The sequence below is a fragment of the Natrix helvetica genome, assembly GCF_964273705.1.
Source record: "Natrix helvetica genome assembly, chromosome: 9".
NCBI classification, from domain to species: domain Eukaryota; kingdom Metazoa; phylum Chordata; class Lepidosauria; order Squamata; family Natricidae; genus Natrix; species Natrix helvetica.
This window is the reverse complement of record NC_138560.1, coordinates 7,817,491-7,837,770: the sequence shown is the minus strand read 5'-3', so window position 1 is coordinate 7,837,770 and position 20,280 is coordinate 7,817,491. Positions and strand designations below refer to the sequence as shown.

Below are 20,280 nucleotides of genomic sequence, written 5' to 3'. Positions count from 1 at the left end.
ATCAATCCGAGGGACTGATCCTAAGTCTCAAAGGAAAGGGAATGCCTCTGCACGCCACCTCCACCCACCCCCCAAATTTTCCAATTGCTTCAAGCCCCCCCCTCCCCCGGGGAATTTCAATCCCAAAGTGATGCAGCCTTTTAGATTAAGCTGACTCAAGGTCTCAGCAGTCTTGTTCTCTGGAACCTGGTTTGACCCAATAACAGATAAGATTCCTCAGTAACCTGGTGAGCTGCTTCATAATTGGATGCTTTAGTTTGCAGAAAACTGCCAAAGCTGGAGACAGCTTTCAGTTGGAAGAGAGAGAGAGGGAGAGAGAGGGAGAGAGAGGGAGGGAGGGGGAGAGAGAGAGAAAGAGGGAGGGAGGGGGAGAGAGAGAGAAAGAGGGAGAGAAGGAGGGAGATGGAGAGAGGGAGGGGGAGAGAGAGAGAAAGAGGGAGGGAGAGAGAAGGATGGAGAGAGAGGGAGAGAAAGGGAGGGGGAAAGAGAAAGAGAGGGAGGGAGAGGGAGGATGGGGAGAGAGGGGGGAGAGAGAGAAAGAGAGGGAGGGAGATAGAAAGAGAGGGAGAGAGAGGGAGTGGGTGAGAGAAAGAGGGGGGGAGAGAGAAAGAGAGGGAGGGAGGGAGGGAGAGAGGGGGAAGGGGGGAGAGAGAGGGAAAGGGAGGGAGAGAGGGAGACAGAGAGAGAGGGAGGGTGAGAGAGACAGATAGAGAGGGGGAGGAAAAGAGAGGGGAGAGAGAGAGCATTTAGAAGAAATTATGCAATCTTTTTGGCATTGACAAACAGGTTTGGAGGAAGCTATGGGACAAACTCTTGCGCTGGAAGTGCAAGAGGAACCGTCTGGATACACCCATACCACTTTTGACGCACCTTACCTTTCAACCTTCTACAGCTGTCCTTGCCCATTCATGCCTCCAACACTGAATTTCCCGGGCAGGGTGGGTGGGTGGGAGATCTGGAATGGAAAGAGGAACGTCTGAATGCCTTCCAGGTAGGAGAGCCAGATGTCGGCGTCCAGGGAAGCAACCGGAAACAAAGCCAAACTGCAATGGGCTTCTTGGGAAGACCGAAGACTCGGCCCTCGAGGGAGGAGGCAGCCTTGACCGATGTCTAAGTCTAGCCCGTGACCTTAGATTGCAGTCCTTGTCAGTTCCGTCCTCCTGGGATTAAAATCCAGGTTCCCCAAGACCCGGTAAGTGAGAGCATCCACACTTAGTATCTGGGCAAAGCTGGCGGCATCTTCCTGCTAACACGAGTCTTGGTGGGTGCCCAATTATGTTAGCTCTGCATTTCAGCAAGCAGAGCCCACACACAAATTCCACTGGCTGTGTGCTGGGGGGGGGGGGGAGAGAAGAGTGAAGACAGGCTGCTGCAGGAGTGGGGGGGGGGAATGTTTGGCTTAGTACATTGGTTGCCTCTCTCGAAGCACATCTCGCACTTGTGGGTGGTTACTTTTGGAGCTGGCCCTGGTGCTCCCGAAAAGGAGCAGCTTATTCTTTCCATCCTCACCAGCTCCCTTCGACTGTACCATTATCCCAGCCTTCAGTTAAATAATGGTTAGCTTGAGCTGCTTGCCTGACACCTTTAGCATGCGAGCCTAATTTTGGGGAGAGAAGAAGAGCAGTGATCCAGAGGTGAAGGGACGTCAGCTGTTTGTCTTTCGAGGCCAGCGCTACCTGGCCAAAGTCTTGCATCTTCCCGTCACCTGGCTAATGCCTAGCTAGTCCTCATCAGCTGGAGCACCAGGGCATGCAGTGGGGCTGTTCTCTGGTGCCCCAAAGAAAGATACAGGGTGTTGGGGGGGGGGAGGTTCAGTCTTAGCACCATTACCACTTTTATTCATTCAACCTATTTATGCCCCCAAACACTGTAGGATTCCTGCTGGTCAGTAACGTTTGCCTTTGTTTTGTGGTGAGGGTTAGGAGCTGGCTGTTTAAACGCCACTTTGTGTTTAAGAAGAAAATTGCTCCATTCCATTTGCTGAGCCACCACAGGCAACAAGGAATTTCATCCAGGTGATTGGACGGAATGCCACCCAAACAAAGAAGAGGGCTGGCCGGTTGGAGACAGAATGCTCCATTCCTCCACGCACAGGAGAGGAATTTGGGTTTTGAGATCTCACTAGGATTTCCCCCTTTATAGAGTTCAGCTCCCCCTGCTTAGCTGTTACCGAGGACGTGGATCTTATGCATGGAAGTGGGGACTTCGTAAGAGGTGCGGCGGCTCAGTGGCTAAGACGCTGAGCTTGTCGATCAGAAAGGTCAGCAGTTCGGCAGTTCGAATCCCTAGTGCCACGAGTGAGCTCCTGTTACTTGTCCCAGCTTCTGCCAACCTAGCAGTTTGAAAGCAGGTAAAAATGCAAGAAAAATAGGAACCACCTTTGGTGGGAAGGTCACCGCGTTTCGTGCGCCTTCGGCGTTTGATCATCCCACCAACATGACCACGGCGACGTCTTCGGACAGCGCTGGCTCTTTGGCTTAGAAACAGAGATGAGCATCACCCCCTAGAGTCAGGATCAACTAACACATATGTGGGAGGGGAACCTTTACCTTATGGACTTCTTAAGCAACAGTATTCCAACCTAGAGATGGAGGAACAAATAGGGTACAGCACTAAACTATGAGTAGTGCAACCTTGATGTATATGTCTGGCTGATTGTGTGAATGTTCTTATTCCAGTCCTGGTCACTTGTATAACACAGGGATATAATTTTATGACATGGAACACAGATGATGCTCTTGAAATTGTTTTCGACAGGCTCTGTGTGTATTTGTTTGTGCGTGCGTGCGTATGCCTGCCCACTATAGTGGGAAGAGGGAGAATGCTTGAAGAATGTGCTTTGGGTATGTTAGGAATTCCTCAAGGCTACGCTGTGATAAATGAAGGCACTGTATATCATGCTAACACAATGCAGTCCCTTTTTTTATGGCCTGCAAACCTTGGTGTCCTGTAGCTGGGGAATTCTGGGAATTGAAGTCCACATCTCTTAAAGTTGCCAAAGGTGAGAAACACTGCTCCGGAGATTTTAGCAACCTGTCACATCCTTGAGGAATATTATTTATGACTTTTTTTTCCAATTGAATTTGTAAGGGGTCCAGCTCCTGGGCCTAACCATACGGGGAGCCTGCTTTGATTTCCTTCCATCCAGTAATCCTTTCTAGATAGATTGGACTGCATCTTCCAGATTGCCTTGGGTCACGTTGCCTGGGAAATCTGAAGGCTGAAATCTAGCAGAGCTATGGAAAGGAAAGGCTGGCTCTTACGAGGTAGGAAGGAACATAGAACATCAGAGCTGGAAGGGACCTTGAAGGTCTTCTAGTCCAACTGTCTTCTCAAGCAGGCAATACTATACCTTTCAGACAATTGGCTGTTCAGTCTCTTCTTAGAAACCTCTTGTGATGGAGCAAACAAGGCAAGCTGTCCCACTGGTTGATCCTTCTCACTGTCAGCAAATTTCTCCTTAGTTCTAGGTTGCTTCTCTCCTTGATCAGTTTCTATCCATTATTCCTTGTCTGGGTTTCAAGTGCTTTGGCAAATAACCCCTTCCTCTCTGTGGCAGCCCCTCAAATATTGGAAGACTGCTATCATGTCTCCCCTGGTCCTTCTCTTCACTAGACTAGCCATGCCCAGTTCCTGCAACCGTTCTTCCTATGTTTTAGTCTCCAGTCCCCTAATCATCCTGGTTGCTCTTCTCTGCACTCTTTCTAGAATCTAGACATCTTTTTTATAGTGTGGTGACTAAAACTGGATGCAGGATTCTAGGTGTGGACTTACTAAGGCTTACTAAGGCTATGAAACCTCCATACCTTGGATCACATTTAATCAATGGACCTTAGTTATTTCTATGCCATTATACAGACAGGGGAACAGTGGTTGAAACAGTAGCTTAAAATTGTCCTCACATTATCCACCCCAATTGGAACGCTGAAATCTGTACCCAAAGCCCTTATCCTTCTGTGGGCTTTGGGAGGATTTTGCTAAAAACATTCTAAATCCTGTCCTTGACTTACAGCCATTCATTCAGCAACCATTGAATGTTACAATAGCACTGAAAAAAGTAACCAATGACTGCGCTTCACACTTATGACCGTTGCAGCATCCCTCTGGTCACATGACCAAAATCTGGGCACTTGGCAGCTGGCATGTATTTATGACAGTTACAGCATCATTGTGGCTTTCCCGATTAGCTTCTGACAAGCAAAGTCAACGGAGGAAGCCTGATGAACTTAATGCAGGGGTGTCCAAACTTGAGAACTTTAAGACTTGTGGACTTCAACTCCCAGAATAGCTGGCTGGGGAATTCTGGGAGTTGAAGTCCACAAGTCTTAAAGTTCCCAAGTTTGGACACCCCTGACTTAATGACTGCCTGATTTGCTTAACTATCATGTCAAAAAAGGTTCTATAAAAGGCTCATTGAACACCTGCCTTGCTTAGCAACAGAAAGTCTGGTCCCAAAGGTAATCGTAAGTCGAGGACTACCCTGTACAGCCACTGAGCAGAAGGGTTCTGCTTTTGAGTCACTGCGAGCTAGCTGCAGCATTAATAGCAATAGCATTTAGACTTATATACCGCTTCATAGTGCTTTTACAGCCCTCTCTAAGCAGTTTACAGAGTCAGCCTCTTTCCCCCAACTATCTGGCTCCTCATTTTACCCATCTCGGAAGGACGGAAGGCTGAGTCAACCTTGAGCCTGGTGGGATTTGAACTGCCAAACTGCAGCTAGCAATCAGCTGAAGTAGCCTGCAGTACTGAACTCTAACCACTTGCTTCCTCAATTAAGACAAGCACTTGAAAACCAGCCAAGTAATAATGGATGGAAACGGAACAAGGAGAGATTCAACCTAGAAAGAAGGAGAAATTCTCCGACCGTGAGAACCATCAACCCATGGAACAGAAGTTGCCTTCGGAAGTTGTGGGAGCTTCATCCCTGAAAGTTTTCAAGAAGAGACTGGACTGCCATTTGTCAGAAATGGTGTAGGGTCTCCTGCTTGGGGTGGGGGTTGGACTAGATGACCTACACGGTCCCTTCCAACTCTGTTCATCTGTTAAGACCGAGCATCCTTGGAGGTCCCCAGCTGTGCTCAACCTTATTGATTCTTCCTAGATAGCTATGTTGGGAGAAATGGGTGTGTTTTCATTGAAAAGGCTTTTGTGCTGAACTCTGAATCACTGGCAGGAATCTTGACTTTCATTTCAACCCCCTGCTGCCTGCAGTTTCTACAGCTATTCTGGCACAAGGAAGTCAGGATTCGTTCCTAATTATTACTGTGAATTTACATGAATCTGCACGGCATATGGGGAGCCTGTTTTGACTTCCTCTGAGCATAGCTCCCTTATGGCTGGACTCATGCGCCATGCACATTGCCATGACAAACTTCCCCGTGTCAATTTCACACTTGGGTAAACAGCCCCATGCTCAGCCCTAATTTTCTGCAACGCTCACGGAGGTTTGCAAGGATGTGGGGAGAGATCAGGGGGGAAACCAACACAATTCTTATATACACCTGTAAGAAAAAAATATGTGGTAGTTTCAGGAGGGCACACTTGCTAACATGGAGAGCTTGGTCCCCACGATATAAGAAAGATGTTGAGACTCTAGAAAGAGTGCAGAGAAGAGCAACGAAGATGATTAAGGGACTGGAGGCTAAAACATATGAAGAAGGTTTATGGAGATTCTCAGTGATCTCAGTGATGGCTGTCCCAAAGGTGCTTTTTCAAGAGGCAAGTGGACTTTCTTTGTTTTTCTTTGAAGACGTTTTGCTTCTCATCCAAGACGAGGAGAAGCGACAGCTGAAGAAGCTTCTTGGATGAGAAATGAAACGTCTTCAAAGAAAAACAAGAAAGTCCAGCTGCCTCTTGAAAAACCACATTTGGGATATGAAGAACGGTTGCAGGAACTGGGTATGTCTACTTCAATGAAAAGAAGGGCTAGGGGAGACATGATAGCAGTCTTCCAATATCTCAGGGGTTGCCCCAAAGAAGAGGGAGTCAAACTATTCCCCAAAGCACCTGAAGGCAGGACAAGAAGCAATGGGTGGAAACCAATCAAGGAGAGATCATCCAACTTAGAACTAAGGAGAAATGTCCTGATAGTTGGAACAATTAATCAGGGCAACAACTTGCCACCAGAAATAGTGTGTGCTCCAGCATTGACGGTTCTTAAGAATTGGACAACCATGTGTCTGAAACGGTATAGGGTTTCCTGCCTGAGCAGGGGGTTGGACTAGTAGATATCCAAGGTCCCTTCCAACTCTTGTTATTCTGTTACCAATTGGTGTGTATGGAAAAAGTCTCATGGGCTTTTTTCTCTACCAATTTTCACCCAGTTTGATGAAAAAGAATTTGCTTTACATTTCCTAACCAAAGGAGGGAAAATTTCCATGAAATTCTGTTGGGTGAGCAGATATTGTTGCATTTATTGTGTCAGGAGGTGATCATTAGATCTTTCTTTCTTTCTTTCTTTCTTTCTTTCTTTCTTTCTTTCTTTCTTTCTTTCTTTCTTTCCTTCCTTCCTTCCTTCCTTCCCTCCTTTCTTTCTTTCTTTCTTTCTTTCTTTCTTTCTTTCTTTCTTTCTTTCTTTCTTTCTTTCGCATGCCATCTTTTCCCCCAACATAGTGTCCAGGGACACTTTGCAACATAAATTTGGGGCTCCATACTGGTTGTAAGTTGAGGACCACCTGTATAGATTAGAGTCATTAAAGTCTTCTTTCCCATTATTTAAGCAGGATGCCATGATTCATAATGTCCAACTAGCGTCTTATTATTATAGTCCATTTAGCAAGAAGTATTTTGTCTGCTTATGACTTGTGACATTGCTATGATTCATAATAAACTCTCAGGCTATGAACAAGCCAATGAAACTGCGTTAAATCTTCTGATAGGAACAGAATTAGCCCGACGCCTCACTCTTCCATAGAAAAAGTACACAGCAAATATTGGACTATTAATCATGAACTGGTCCATGGCTTTATCTTCCTGTTTTTCAATAAAGGCAGCGTTTCAAATTGTATAAAGCAAAATGCTGCTTTTTTTGTTTTGTTTTTTTGCTTTCTAAATTAAGTGAAATAAGAACCCGAGGGAATGGAGGGGTAAGTTTGAATGAAAAATCTGTGGCATGAATTCGTTCTGAGACTAAAAAGAAATTTGGAGGTTTGTGATCATATTATTATGCCATTTTGGTACCAACCTTCCTTCTCCCCTCCCCCCTCCCCCCCCCTTCTCACAAACATCTTCTTCATTCTGTTTGGTGGTGGTGGGGAATTACTTTCAGTTCTGATAGCCAAAGGGTTTTGGATAGCCAAGGAGAGCCGTAAGAGGCCCTGCGTTTTTTTTTAAAAAAAATTATAACCATCCCTTCAGCAGCTTGCAGCATTCCTATCTTCCTACGTTGGCAGTGATTTGCAAGGGAAAAGGCAGAAGGTCTGTGGAGATTCTCAGTGAAGCCATGTTGGGGTTATCTCAAAGGTGTTTTTTCAACTGACAACTGGTACCTTTACCGTGAAGACGTTTTGCTTCTCATCCAAAAAGCTTCTTCAGTTCTGAAGAGGAAGCTGAAGAAGCTTCTTGGATGAGAAGTGAAACTTCTTCAAGGAAAAATAAAGTTCAGTTGCCTCTTGACAAAGCACCATGACCTGGATGATTGAGAATCTCCATAGACATTCACTCCCAGGCTTCACCCTATTTAGAAAAAGATTAGAAAAAGATTGGCCTGTTAAGATTATTGGAAATAAGTTTTACTGAAAGCAGTGGTTTCCACCTCTCAAGACAGCATTGCTCTGAATAATAAATTTGCCAAATCAATTGGTTTGTGTGCAGTTGCAACAAATGCCATCTTGAGAGAGGCATCTTTTATGCAAGGACAAAGAGAACATGCTCCTAAAAAAAACGGGGCTTGCCATCTGCAGTATTTACTTGTATTAGAATTGTAAATATTTTAAAAGCCCTATCAGGCACATATTTTTCACTGTTTTTAATACATTCAATTGCAGATCCCGCCCTTGAAGGAACTGTAGACTATCATTTTCTTCCTCTTGATTGAAACAAAGATAATCACAGTAATTTTTTTTCCCTCCAAAGAAAGATCTCTCTGTGTGACTACAAAGGATTGGAAAACAGCTTTACCTGTTAAGAACAATTGCTGCATCAAACAAATACATAGCAGTAAACAGAAGGCCGATATGATTGTACCTAAGTGGCTCTCAGCTTATTAATTCTTGAGAACTCGACATATGGCGAGAAGATTTGTCATGTTTCCACATTGTGATATCACAGCTATTTCTCAGTAAGGAAGTTTGAAGAACAATTTGAAGCTCTTAAATTACTCTGAGTGTCTTGAAACGATCCATTTATCATTATGGTTACCAAGTGATACCAACAGGGAAGTATTAACTGCCGGAATGACAATTAGGGAAATTATGCAGGAAGAACGGCAAATCAAATTCCGTAGGTTAAGTAAATCATCCTGTTTGTTTGGAAAGAAGCCTCAATGAAACCAGTAAGGGCTAACTTCTAAACTGGTAGGTGCTCTGAATTTGCAAATTGCCTGCAGATGGAGTCATGCGTGCCCATAAATGGCCACACCGATAGCACAGGTTGCATGGCATTCTGTGAATTGCATCATTTATGCCATTTGGAATAGGAGGTCATAAGGCAGATGGCATCACTTGCCCCGCTACTTGAGGGGAGGTCATAAGAGTCATGGGATGTGCTAAGCCATAACATGGTTGGGACTTACTCCTCAGATCAAGCCCAGCCATTATGAACCAATCATAATGTATATAGTTTAGTGCTATATCTCAATCTAGTTATAACTGGCTCAACAATAGCATGCATTGTGGATCCAATCTATAGATGGAGGTAGCACAGATTGTATATATTTTTCAACAAGTCAGGTCTAATGGATGACCTGATATGGGAGATCTCATAAATCAGGTCTCCAAATGAACAATAGCAATAGCCCTCTCTAAGCGGTTTACAGAGTCAGCACATTTCCCCCAACAATTTGGATCCTCATTTTACCCACCTCGGAAGGATGGAAGGCTGAGTCAACCTTGAGCTTGGTGAGATTTGAACTGCCAAATTGCAGGCAGCCGGCAGTCAACAGAAGTAGCCTGCAGTACTGCACTCTAACCACTGCACTACCATGGCGCACAATAGAGGAAAACAGCTATTATAATGGCAAATACAGTGTAAAAATTGGAGCAAGGCAAGTGATAGTTAACAACGACAACACATTTGATCAGTATTTTGTACAGAATCACATAGAGTTTCCTGCTTAAGTAGGGGATTGGACAAGAAGACCTCCAAGGTCCCTTCCAATTCTGCTATTCTGTAATTAACCTTACTCACGTTAAGATTTGTAGACTTCAACTCCCAGAATTCCCCAGTCTGCCATGCTAACTAAGGAATCCTGGGAATTTAAATCCACACGTCTTAAACGGGCCAGGTTTGAGATTCATTGAACTGGATCTTGGCAAAACATAAGGACAAACTTCTTCATAATAAACATTCATTTTTAAAACTGCGATTTGCTTATTTTAAGTTTTGTGCTGTAAACGCCATCTGTTCGGCACTTCAAAATAGCAGGAAACTCTGCTGCCCATTTTCACCGATCACAGTCACAAGCAGTTTCTGGAACCATCCTTGGGTGATTGGAAGATTGCCTGTGCCCATGGAACTGAAGGTTCCATTCCGTTTCTGCCTTAAAGGATTAAAAAAAAAGATGCCATTCTTATGTTTCAGGCGTTATGATGACTCATTAGGGCTCCAATAGCAAGATACCTTGGTTGGGTTTACTTACCATGCTAAGCACAGAATAGAATAGAATAAAATAGAAAAGAGTAGAATAGAATAGAGTAGAATAGAAATTAGAATAGAAATTAGAATAGAATAGAATAGAAATTAGAATAGAAATTAGAATAGAATAGAATAGAGTAGAGTAGAGTAGAGTAGAATAGAATAGAAATTAGAATAGAAATTAGAATAGACGTTAGAATAGAAATTAGAATAGAATAGAATAGAAATTAGAATAGAAATTAGAATAGACGTTAGAATAGAAATTAGAATAGAATAGAATAGAAATTAGAATAGAAATTAGAATAGAATAGAACAGAATAGAGTAGAGTAGAGTAGAATAGAATAGAAATTAGAATAGAAATTAGAATAGACGTTAGAATAGAAATTAGAATAGAATAGAATAGAATAACAGAGTCAGATGGGACCTTGGAGGTCTTCTAGTCCAACCCCGTGCCTAGGCAGGAAACCCTACACCACTTCAGACAATTGGTTATCCAACATCTTCTTATCATAGTTCTTTGGTTTATATCAGTGTTTCTCATCTCAGCAAGTTTAAGAGGCGTGGACTTCAACTCCCATTAATCCTTCTTCACCCTAGGATCGTAGGAGAATTCTGGGAGTTGAAATCCACACCTCTCAAACTTGTTGTGGTTGGGGAACACTGGCTTCTGAACCCAGCACAATGTTCAACAAACTCTGTTTCAACAAAACATGATTCAATACAATCCATAAATTCCACCACAGAGCAGAATAGAAATACATACTTTCAGGATGCTTGTTGCGATTGATCGATAACAGAGGACTAGCAAATGCTGCCTAACTGTTTCATCTGTGCAACAATTCCAAGATAAAGCTGCTCCTTAATCAAAACTGCTCTTGCTATCCCCTCCTGTCCCCTCCTGGTTATAATCCAAACTGCATTCACTTCATACAAGATGGTTTATTTTTAACCCCAGCTTCATCGAAGTGCCGTTTTTAATAAAAGATTGTCCGCTGCCCATTCTTTTATTGCACTAAATTCCATTTAGAAAAGCATAAAGAAGGTTAAAAAAACTATACCAGATTAAAAGCAAATTTCAAAAATGTTGCAAAATAAAAATGGCTAAAAACAAAATTATAAAGCAAACAGCCACGCATAAACCATCAATGTAATTGATCTTGATGAATGTTATAGTCCATAAAACAAAACTGGGCCATATTAAACTAATGATATTATTGATCAGCTAATAACAACGGCACACGAGATAAATCTCTACAAGCTTAAATTTAGTTAATAATAAAGGGGATATACTGTAAAACATAACGCTGCACATTTATAGAATGAACAACATCACTTTTAACAATAACATATGTTGTAACTTCTACCATTCCTTTGCCACAAGGACAAAGCAAGGGGGGGGGGCGCAAGAGATTTTTCCAAATCTTATTTATTTTTTTATTTATCAAATAAATAAAAATAAATCTACCTGAATAGATTTTAATGAGATCTTCCTTCAATATTTAGTTTGTGAGATTTTTTTAAAAAAACATTAGAATTAGAATTCTTTATTGGTGTGATTGGACACACAAGGAATTTGTCTTTGGTTCATATACTCTCAGTGTACATAAAGAAAAATAAAATAAAATGCATTCATCAAGAATCATAAGATACAACACTTAGTGATATTCATAGGTTACTAATAAGCAATCTAATCATACTAGGAAGGAAAAGAAGAAGAATAGTAATACAGTCTTAGTAGATAATATGACAATGTTGTGGGAGTTAGTTGTTTAGCAGAATGATGGCATTTGGGAAAACACTGTCCTTGTGTCTAGTTGTTCTGGTGTGCAGTGCCCTATAGCATCATCTTTAGGTTAGAAGTCGAAACAATTTATGTCCAGGATGTGAGGGGTCTGTAGAGATTTTCAAGGCTCTCTTTTTGACTAGTCTTTGATGGAAGGCAGGTTGGTAGCAATTGTTTTTTCTGCAGTTCTAATTATCCGTTGAAGTCTGTGTCTGCCTTGTTTGGTTGGAGAGCCAAACCAGACAGTTATAGAGGTACAGATGACAGACTCAATAATTCCTCTGTAGAACAGAATATGGAAAAGAATAGAACAGAATATGGACTGTAGAAATAACACATGGACTGCTTCCAATTCCTGATCTTATTTTAATACACTGTATCAACTAACACTTCATACAGTCCTATCCTATTCTCCTGTTAGTGAATTATATTCTACAGGTTTGAATAGATTTTAGGCTTAGAAAATGTTTTAAAAATGTTAATATGATCAAAATATTAAACTGCAGAAAATCTTTAAAAAAAATCCACTGTCATTTTCAATATGTAAGGGTCAGTAGGTGGCAATGGGTGGGCAAGGAAAATGAGAGCCTTCTCAAAGGAAATTATAGTAGATTATACTTATGCAAACCTACAATGCAAAGTAACATATGTTCAGATACATACTTTCCTACTACATTCCTTTTCATGGATATTACTAGCATATTTGAAGGTTATAGAAACATAAAGTGAATAACTACTAAACTGACTAACCTTTTGTTATTGCCATTGCAATTTGCGATAAAATGTTTAAATAGCAAGGGTTCCAAAAGCATCCATCATTCTGACAACATCACATATTAGGTTGTGTCCAAATGTCACTATTCCTGCTTGTTGAAGCCGTTTCTTTTTCAGAATTGTGGTTATTATTTTCTGAGTGCCATGGAGCCTTCCACTTGCATAACTATTGGCCTTTTGCTACGAGTTTTAGAATAGAGCAGAAAATGATACATCCCTTCAAAGTTTACAATTAAATTATAGACCCCATTCTTCTTCATGTGAATGTACAGTAAAAATGTTGGGGTAGCTTCTCAGTGTGATAGAGCACAATTCATCACTAGCAGCAAGGAATGTCTACAATTTCAACAAGATCCTGTCACGTAAACTTCTTCTCCAAGTTGTTAATGAAAAACCACAAGACATGAGTGACAGGCACTATTTTCATCATTTCCAATTCACAGTGCAGGTAGTCATCGACTTACCAACACTCATTTAGTGACTGTTCAAAATTACAGTGGCTCTGACATATGATCAATCCTCACCCTTACAACCTTTCACAATATTCTCATGGTCACGGGATCAAAATTTGGGAACTTGGCAATTGCATTAATAACAAAGACGTTGAAACTCTAGAAAGAGTGCAGAGAAGAGCAACCAAGAGGATTAGGGGACTGGAGACTAAAACATATGAAGAACAGTTGCAGGAAGTGGGTATGTCTAGTTTAATAGAAAGAAGGACTAGGGGAGACATGATAGCATTGTTCCAATATCTCAGGGGCTGCCACAAAGAAGAGGGAGTCAAGCTATTCTCCAAAGCACCTGAGGTTAGAACAAGAAACAATGGGTGGAAACTAATCAAGGAGAGAAGCAACTTAGAACTGAAGAGAAATTTCCTGACAGTCAGAACAATTAATCAATGGAGCAACTTGCCTCCAGAAGTTGTGAATGTTCCAACACTGACAGTTTTTAAGAAGATGTTGGATAACAGTTGCAGCACCCAGGGGCCATTATGATTGGTTCCCAACCAGCTTCCGACAAGAAAATTAAATGAAGGAAGAAACCAGATTAATTTAGGAACTATGAGATTCACTTAACAACTGCAGTGATTTGTTTAATAACCAAGCAAAACAGATCATAAAATCAGGAGCACCTCACTTAACAATGGTCTTGCTTAACAACATTAATTCTGATCCCAATTTTAGTCACAAGTCAAGAGAGCTACCTTTTCTTTTTATTAGTTTATTTCACACAGAACATTTAAAAGTTGGGTTCTCCTTGTTGAATGAAGTGATTTAATCTGGGACTCTATATCTTAACCTTCTTCTGATGTACGAGGTAAACCATTTCTCTGTCACATACTGTGTACATGCTCACAAAGCTGAAATACGCTTCAATATATTTCCTTTTAGACTTTAAAAACATTAAATTTAAATATTGTGGGTTTAATTTACATTAATTTAAATATATTAAATTAAATATATTTAAATAAACCCACTCAAAAGCCAGTTTGGCGTACCAGTGAAGATGATGGATGATGAGAAGCTGGGTGACTTTGATCCAAAACTTCGTTCTCAGCCGTGGAAAGACGACAAGGGCAAACCACTTCTGAAAATCCAGCAGAAACGATTGGGTGAATTTGGCCCCATAGTCACTGGGAGTCAAGTCGAATTGGAAGGCAAATTTTTTAAAAGGAAGAACGTCATCTCGTAGAAGATGAAGTTCTCAAATCTCCTTCCCAGGATGGATTCCATATTCTTTCTTGACTGATTTATGGACCATGGCAAATCCCTCGCTTGAGTTTATGGGTTTTCTCCCAAATATTCATCCAATACAGATACGGTCAGGAGAAGATTCGGGAGGGAAGTCCTGGACATCCATGAATAGAATCGTCTTACCATGTTTGAAACGAATTCATCATCTAACGAGATGGCAACCTCCTGCATTAAACCACCTCATCCAATGGTGGGATTCAGCCAGTTCGCACCACTTTGGGAGAACCGGTTGTTAACGTTCTGAGCAGTTTGGTGAACTGGTTGTTGGAAGAAATCATTAGGGAAGAGAACCGGTTGTTAAATTATTTGAATCCCACCACTGACTACATCTAGAACCCAACATAATCTAGCTACAGCAGTATTGAATAAATAAATACTCACCCCTGGAATCCCAGGAAAAGCTTCTTGTCTGCTTCTGGGATCCTTGCTTCTTCTCCAAGAAGTTATGTCCTTGAAAATGAAATGAGTCTTCAGGCCCAGCTCAGTGTACCAGGATACGTCAGCTCCAACACCAAGGGCAGATCTACTCCCCGGGAGAAAGCGCCTCCTCACACAATGGGCTCCTATGTATACTTTGTCCTACTGAACAGCAGACACAAGATGTCAGGATGAAGTGATGTGCAGATGTGGACGATGTCGTGACTCTGCTTACGTATGGATGGCAGGAGGGGAGCGATAGGGGAACGGGGAGGGAAAGGAGTGGGAAAACATCCCAGAAAGGAAGCAAGCAGGGATTTAGGAATGAAGTGGCTTGAATGAGAGTTTTAAAGAGAAGAAGATGGATGGAATTCAGAAAGACATTATCAACAGGAAACCAGGGCCATTTTGAAGGGGTGTTGGCCTAGCCCAAAACCGGGAGGTCCGTTTCACTTGCTGAAAGCTAGCCAATACAGGCGTCTCACTTTATGACCACAAGGGAGCCCCACATTTCTGTTGTTAAATGAGATATTTGTTAAGTGAATGCCTGCCCCGTTTTCTTGCTACCGTTGTTAAGTTAATTGGGCTTCCCCCCATTGATTTTACTTGTCAGGAGGTTGCAAAAGTTGATCGCTCTGCAACCGTCATAAATATGAGCCAGTTGCCAAGCATCTGACACTTGATCACATGACCACGGGGATGCTGCAATGGTCATAAGTGTGAAAAATGGTCATAAGTTTCTTTTTTCAGTGGCATTGTTTAACTTTACAAAGACACTAAATGTACTGCCAAGGACTAGTGTTGTGGCCCGCCAGTGGCCAGTGGGGCTGGCAGCAGATTCAGTGAGGAGTTTGGGAAGGTTGGAAAGGAACATGGACCAGTCCTGGAGTTTGGGGAAGGTTCGCTCCGACCCTCAGGTTGGCCCGACCGCCTTCTGGCTAAACTCACCTATATTTCCTTGTTTTTCAGCCCAGCTGATGGGCATGGCAGAGTGGATTGCCAGGCCTCAGCTGTTTTCCAGTGGACTCTGCACATGTGCCCAGCACGCGTCAGGCCCATTAGGCAAAGCATGCGCTCAGCAAACCAGTTTTTAAACTGATAGGATCCACCCCTGCACATATGGCTAATAAATCATAACATAGCCATCTCCATGCTAGCAATACTGTCTTCTGGAGTACTTGTAAGGTAGACATGTCAGGAAATTGATCCACAAGGAGGCCAGTAATTATATTGAGATGAACCAGAATAACAGAATCTTGAAAATCTGCCTGTTTCCCCTTCTCTCCTTCTTACACCGCAGGAAATCAGGGGAAGTCAGTCTGAGTCTTTTTGAAAGACTTTCCCGGGTCCTTGGACTTAACACGTGCTACTTTGAGAACCTCTTGTTGTCCTAACGGCTTCTGCATTCCTGTTCCAAGGTCATTTTCCACGCTTCCTTCAGGGACATATAGGTGCTAAAGAAGCATCTCTCTGTGCAAGTGGGGCTGTCTTGCACGCTTACAAATTGGGGACAGCTCCTTCGGTTTTGCCAGGAGATGGAGAAGAAGAGACAGAATCCAACACCTTGGTTAAATGCTTCAACCTTGAGATCTGCAGATGAAAGTCAGTTTCAAAATAGAGATTGTTTGACTAGAACAGGGGTCGGACTTCAGGGACCACTAAATTAATAATTTTGAATCCCGCGGACCACTAATATGATCTGCCTGATGACCAGCTGGGTGGGTGTGGCTAGGTGGTCACGTAACGGAGTGGGCATAGCCAACTCGATGTCATTCACATCGAGGGGCACCTTGCTGGGTTCTACTTGCCCCTCCCCTTTCGGCCACCCCTCGCCTGCCCGCCCAGGCTCCTTAGGGCCCCAATAGGACGTAGTTGTTGGAGCTAAGCAGCCACCACGAGAAAGAGTTGGCAAAACAACTGGCTCAGTTCAAATTGGATCTGAACGAGAAGGAGGCTCAGCAGAAGCACCTCAATGGGGACCACGAGCAGCAGCTTTCCAAGCAGAGAGACGACCTGCGGGAATGCAAGGCCAGGTACTGGCGCCTGGAGGCTCAGCGGGCTGAGATAGTCAGCCAGTTCCAGGCTATGATGCAGTCCCACTGGAAAAAGGCCCTCCTGCTCTTCGCCACCAGCGGCGTTTCCCTCCAGCCTTTACCCAAAGCCCCGCAACAGGAGGCTGAAGCAGATGCCAAGTCAGAATTTCTTCCCCTCTCTGACCCACACAAAAAGACCCCGAAGGGAGAGACTCTCTGCAGCAACAGAAACGTCCATTGCACGCATCCAGCCCAGGGGCCGTAGTTTGAGGACTTGTGATTTAGTGCAATATAAAAAATGCAAATAATTTTTCTGCGGACCACCAAAATTTTCTCACGGACCACCGGTTTGTGACCGCTGGGCTAGGATACAGTGGTTACTAGACCTTAGTGTCAGATCAGGTAGCATTTAGGGACAAAAAGTGTTTTATCGTCTTTATTTTGCCTCTGCTTCCTCCCCCCTCAAGCTCTAAGAACACAACACATGTCATGTTTTTTTTAAAGGAATACATTTGTGATCTCAACGACAGGCTTCATGTCCTAGTTATGTTATGAGTAGCTTTCCCAAAACTGATGGAGGTTGGCTAGGTGAGGATGGTGGGAGTTGCCATTTGACACATCTGGAAGGTCCAGGTGGAGGAAGGTGGCTTGGGAACAGGTGCTATGACCCCCAAAGCAAAGCAATTCTGCAGATGTGGCTTAATTGCAGGATAGCAACCATCCAACCAACCAACCGGCCCTTGTAGCCCATGCCAAGCCCATGTTGATTGGCTTGGTCATTCCTGGCCCTCCAGACTGAACTCACTAAAGCATGATCCATTATGAGCCCTATTGAGTAGACGGGATATGTTTTTTAAGATAAATCTCGGGTTGGTTTAATTCAACCAATACGAAGAGTCTGGTGCTATTGTGGGAGTGAAGCTCATAAGGCCTGCAGCAAAGCTGTGTCTCTTCACTCAGCCTTGCCAATTCGCAATTAGGGACACTACAATTTAAAATAAAATTGGCAGGTCCAAGTGCCTTGTTTCTCCCTGGAAAGACGGGCAAAGGAATTGTTTCCTCAGTGATAAGATGAAGTGTCCTTGCACCCTGACCGTTCCTGGCACGGAGAGAGAGAGAGAGAATCGTGTCAGTCACCCACTGTGCGCCCTGGGAGTTGTAGACAAAGAGGCAGTTGTGATCGGCCATGAGTCAATTGACGACAATCGTGTGCACCGGGGTGGGTGATTCATTGTAAAGACAAAGGCTGCAGGGAACGTTCGCTCTGGCTGCTAAGGCCTTACACTTGGTAGCAGAGAAAGAGTGTATTGTCCTCATCGGAGTATAAATATTTCTATAGGTTGGGAGGGTGGCATTGAATATTTCATTGGCCCTTGGGCGTTTTATTGTGAATTATCACATCCTCCAGCTGCCCAAAACTTTACCTCTAACCCGTGTTTGTAAACATGAGGTAGCCATAGAAACAGGGGTGCATTGCCCCAAGTCAAGTTTTCTTAACCCCGATGAGCAGAAATGAAATGTATCTGCGCAAAACTTCGTCATAAACCGTGCTGGTTGGACTCATACAGCACTCTAAATAAAGACCAAGCAACATCTTCATCCAATATGTGAATTCAGTGCAAGCCTAGGATGAAAAGAGGCAGTCTTGGGGAAACATGAGCCTCATGGGGGGCAGGAGCTGAAATGCTGGCTTATTTGATGCCTTTGGATGGACAGGTAACACTTCTCTTTGAGCTATTTTGCTAAACTCCTTCAAGCATACAAATATTCTCGAGCCGCGTTGACGTCACGGTTACAATGCAGTATTGCAGGCTAATTCTGCCCACAACCAGGAGTTTGATTCTGACCGCCTCAAGATGAACTCAGCTTTCCATCCTTTCCCAGGTCAGTAAAATGAGAACACAGATTGCGGGGGCAATGTGCTGACTCTGTAAAGCGCTTAGAGCGGACTGTGAAGCAATACGAAGCGGTATATAAATGCTACTGCTATTCTAAACATGTTATTCAAAAGAGGGAAACTGTAGGGGGGAAAAATGCAAGAGGATGTCATTTAGAATATTTCCTCCTGGTCAAATATTTTTGATCTTTACATTTTTATTCATTAAGAAAATTCATCGGCAGTGGTGATTCCAGGGGGTTTGCAGAAGCAAAACATTGAAAGTAGCTGAATGAAACCATAATGGGTTCACTAAGCAAAGTGGCTCAGTGGCTGAGATGTTGAGGTTGTCAATAAGAAGTTCGAATCCCTAGTGCTGCGTAACGGAGTGAGCTCCCGTGACTTGTCCCAGCTTCTGCCCACCTAGCAGTTCGAAAGCATGTAAAAATGCAAGGAGAAAAATAGGGACCATCTTCGGTGGGGAGGTAACAGCGTTCCATGCGCCTTCGGCGTTTAGTCATGCCGGCCACATGGCCACGGAGACGTCTTCGGATAGCACTGGCTCTTCTGCTTTGAAACGGAGATGAGCACCGCCCCCTAGAGTCGGGAATAACTAGCACATATGTGCGAGGGGAACCTTTACCTTTACCTTAAGCCAGGGGTGTTCAAACTTGGGAACTTTAAGACTTGTGGACTTCAACTCCCAGAATTCCCCAGCTGGGGAATTCTGGGAGTTGAAGTCCACAAGTCTTAAAGTTTCCAGGTTTGGACACCCCTGCCTTAAGCTAATCCAAACAAGCCATTTGCTGGCTTCAGATGGTTCTCCCATCTTCTTGACACATACAAAACTGGTACAGATAAAAAACAGCATCTTTAAAAAATCAGAATTGTATAATTTTTTCCAAATGGGACACAAACAGAGTGGAAACCGCTTTTCAGGATTATCTGAAGATCTAGTGGCCACTAATAAGGAGTATTCATCTTCACATTATTTGTGCATTGCAACCCAAAATACGGAGCTCATCTTAAGTCACAGTGACCCCTAGTGTCACGAGGGTGCAATGTAGACAGCAGCCATTGCCCAATTTGGCACTGAACCAGGGGCTTGTTTGGAAAGGGTGGGGGGAAGAAACGTAATGTTTTAAAGGAGTCCTGATCTATATTCCGGAAGAGAAAGAGGGCCCAATCCAGCCAAACAATCTTGCTATAGATCAGTGTTTCTCAAACTTGGTGACTTTAAGTCCTGTGGACTTCAACTCCCAGAATCCCCCAGCCAGCACAGCTTTGAGAAACACTGCTATAGATCAATCCACAGCTGGTTGGCTGTAGTAGGTTCACCGTAAATATCTCTTAGCACAGGGGTGTCCAACTCGATTTCATTACGGGCCGCATCACGGTTGGGGGGGGGGCAAGATGGGCATGGCCAGCTTGACGTTACTGATATCAGAGGTGCCTGTAGCAGTTCGAGTGCTCTGCCAGCGAAAACGAAATCCCAAGCTCTGTTTTCAGCTGTGACGGCCTCTTGCAATCCTCTGCCAGTGAAAATGGAGCTCAGGAGGGCTGCCTGAGCTCTGTTTTAGTCTGTGACAGCCTCTTGCAACCTTCTGCCAGCTAAAATAGAGCTCGGGAGGGCCGCCTGAACTCTGTTTTAGGCTGTGACAGCCTCTTGCAACCCTCTGCCAGTGTAAATGGAGCTCGGGAGGGCCGCCTGAGCTCCGTTTTCAGCTGCAACGGCCTCTTGCAACCCTCTGCCAGCTAAAATGGAGCTTGGGAGGGCCGCCTGCAGTCCTCATGAGCCCCGTTTTCAACTGTGATGGCCTCTTGTGACCCTCTGCCAGTGAAAACGA

The 20,280-nt window shown here is 43.6% G+C and overlaps 1 protein-coding gene across 3 annotated transcripts in view; it reads right to left on the bottom strand.

The window, feature by feature from the left end:
* MAG (myelin associated glycoprotein) overlaps positions 1–14,546 on the bottom strand; it is a 50,738-nt gene extending 36,192 nt beyond the window's left edge. The window contains exon 1 of one of the 3 annotated variants that reach the window (XM_081961549.1): positions 14,489–14,546. The gene's annotated coding sequence lies outside the window, so the exon portion shown is untranslated. Of the gene's footprint in view, positions 1–875; positions 997–14,488 lie in introns of those variants that run through there. The other 2 variants (XM_081961550.1, XM_081961548.1) reach the window with 2 other exon arrangements.
* Positions 14,547–20,280: the final 5,734 nt, after the last annotated feature.